Raw genomic sequence first — 3,499 nt, 5'->3', positions numbered from 1 at the left:
CTGCCGTGGATTCTGGACACGGTCTCGGTTCATGGGTTTTTCAAAGCGCAACAATAAATTACAGGTTCCTTCTTTTAACTGACATCAGAGCTGCAGGCGCTCCGAGTCCCGTCTCCGCCGTTACTGTCACGTCAAACAAATCAGTGACTCTTGGACATGTGATGCTTACACTTTTTCCATGCAAGCCGGTCACCGCAGTGAAATTGTGATGCGTCACATGAAAGAGCGCCCGACTTGAGATTGAATGATAATGCAGAAATGAGTTGGTTTCCGACGTTCAAGAATAAAGGGTTGTCTCAACAGCTGTGATCACTTGAGCTATGATTATTACGTTCTGGACGTAGTGTACCGGAGGTAGAACCGTGGAACTGTGAAGGCTTGTATGCGCGAGACAGCCGACACAATTGTCGACGACGGTGCAACTTGCAAAAGTATCAAAAGAAGTCGATCGGTTGGACAATTTGTTAAAGTTGAGAGGAAAAGAGGAGCTGCGGAGACGCGAGAGGGAGGGACTGCAGTCTTACAGGACTGATAAAGGGTGGTGTGGATTTTCAAATCCTTGGGGCCCGAGGGCCTTTGCAGGAATGTAGTGGAGCCCCAGCTACGAAATATGTACGCTGTCGGCGACAATTTTTTTCCTTCTTCTTGGACTTTGAAAGGATTAGCCTTTGCAATTTCCATGGACCAAACAGGAATCTTGTACCGCACTTCTTACTCATATCAATCCACCAAGAGTCGCCAATATTTCGTTTGTGCACATTTTTCAATTCCACGTGGCAGTGAAAGAAAGCATGAACGCTACTGGGTAGTAGTGGTGAAACATTAGGGAAAGGGATGGAATATGCTATTGGGTAGTGGTGAAGGAGTAGGGACATTAGGGGAAGAATGCTAGTGGGCCAGAGAGCATGGAATGCTATTGGATAAGGCCCTTTGGCTTCGGGATAGTGGGGAAACGGAGGGAGAGAACACCTCTTGTGCTAAGGATTTTGGAGAGCAAGCTCTCAATAGGGGAGAGCTAAGCTTCTCAAGTATCACCCCTAATTCTCCTTGAAGAAACAAAAAGTATGAAAAAAGGGTAGTATTGTAATGCTCCTTGAAGATAGACGACGCCTACCCTCTTGCTATCCTCGGAAGGACACCTCCTAGGAGTATGGAAAGAATGGAGGATGCCTCTCATTTTGAGAGGCATCTTCCCGCCATCGCTTTCCATCAACAAGCGTAAAGGCCACACCAATTTAGATTCCAAGGACAAACATTGAGTGTCCACTATGGAGATGCTAACATCTTAATTTTGAAAGTGGGATGAAGATGACAATGCTAACCATTGCACTATATGGTTCACAAGTATGATTCTAAGAGAGCTTATAAGATCAAAGTGGTCCTATAAAGGTCCTCTAAAGGTCTCAAATTGGGCTCCAATTTGTGGCCAAGATCTATGTCCTTTGACACTACGAATTGGACACACACACACACACCCCCTTCCCTTCCCTTCCCCTTGAAAAAAATGGGGGTGATAAAACATAGGACTCGGCTCCTAGGTAATATACATGGGCTCCTAGGTAATAGACATGGAGATCTAACCTTGTAATTAGATAACATCTGATGTGATGTATATTGGGACAAGGCTATCCCCGACTATACCAATGCATGGCATTAAAAAGTATAGAATAGTCTATAGGACCAAACGAAGGTACTACAATGATTGGCTAAGTAGAAATAGCTAGGTATCCTAGAATGACCAAGGAGTAGACCTACTATTGGACATGGGTTAGAATATGGACTGGTATACGAGGAGTCCAGGTGGGAAGAGGTTATAAAACATGGGACTTAGCTCCTATGTAATGGACATGGATATATAACTTTATATTTAGGTAATGTTTGACATAATTATAAGTATTGAGTTTGAATGCATTACTCAAGTAAGCTTTAAAGTCGATTTTGCAAACATGGTGAATTATGCACGTGGGTCAATTACTCGAAGCTTTTCCTCATTTATGGTCTTCACGTGCAGGCTATTGTGTAAAATGCTTCCAAGGGAGAATAAATTACCGACCTCAAGAGATATGGCAAGGCAACATGTGACCTCTCTTGGAGGATTAGATTACAAGCGCATCCATGCATGTGTCAACGATTGCGTTTTGTTTCGTGGACTACATAAGGATGCAAGAGAGTGTCCTACTTGTGGAGAGGCAAGATATAGAGCAGATCTCAAAACCTTGGATGTGCCTCGTAAGGTATTGCGACATTTTCCCATAATCCCTTGCATCCAACATATGTTCAAGTGCAAATCTATTGCAGAGCTCATGTCATGGCATTCCTCCCATCAATCAACCGATGGCAAGTGGAGAACTCCCGCGGACTCTCCTGCGTGGAAGCATATTGAAGACACATGGCCAAGCTTCAAGGAAGAACCTAGGAGCTTGAGACTTGGATTGGGTATGGACGGTGTGAACCCATTTGGTCTCAAAAGCACGTCTTACAGTGTATGGCCAGTGGTATTGGTGAATTACAATCTTCCACCCTCTATGGCTATTAAGAAAGGACATGTCATGCTGTCTCTTCTAATTCCAGGGAAACATAAAGTCAAAAACCCTGATTTTTATTTGGAGCCTTTGATTGATGAGCTAGAGATACTTTGGAGAGGTATCAAGGTGCATGATGTGAGCAGGCCTCCCTCGTCACGAGACTTCAACTACAAAGCAGTCTTAATGTGGACGATGCATGACTTCCCAGGCTATGGCGAGTGTTCAGGTAAGCATTGCATTTTTTAATTATGAATAGGCAAAGGACGTGGCACCCTAAACCCACCTTCCACTCTTAATTGCATCTATTGTTCAGGTCTCACTACATCGGGTTACCATGCATGTCCTGTTTGTGGTCCTTCGCTAGTTGCCTCACGGGCAGACGCATTGAATAAGGTCATCTATGAGAATCACCATCGATTTCTCCCACCTGATCATCCTAGATATGTTGCCCCTTAGAATGAAGTCCTCCCACAATCACTCACCGCGGGAGATTGGATGAGAATTTGGGACGGTTCCACGACTCCTCCACCACTTGGCATGAGCCGGTAAGGGTTTGTAACTATTGGCTGGAAGTAAAGATTGGCTATATTGGTTGAAAGTAAAGATTGCACGCTAACACTTTATTTTGTTTAGATACTCCATCTTTTATCATTTACCATATTGGTCCCACCTCAAGATCAATCACCTGCTCGATCCCATGCATATCTTCAAGAATGTGGCATCTACCATTTGGGAGCATTTGAATGGGACACGAGATTCGGCAGGCATAAGGGAGGATCTATGTACCACAGGGAGGATGCGTGAAGCTTGGCCTCAAGAGAGACCAAATGGGCGTGTTTTTTTACCTCGTGCACCGTGGATGTTATCAAAGCTAGAGATGGCGACGGTGAAGCGCGCTATTATTACAATTCGTACTCCCACTAGATGCATGAGGTGTTTGAAGGGAGCCTTTACAAAGAGCAAGAAAAGAGGTG

The sequence above is a fragment of the Dipteris shenzhenensis genome, chromosome 1 (assembly GCF_047967505.1).
Source record: "Dipteris shenzhenensis isolate YYH24624 ecotype China chromosome 1, Dip_SZ_1.0, whole genome shotgun sequence".
Lineage (NCBI taxonomy): Eukaryota > Viridiplantae > Streptophyta > Polypodiopsida > Gleicheniales > Dipteridaceae > Dipteris > Dipteris shenzhenensis.
Note: the sequence above shows the minus strand (reverse complement) of the source record.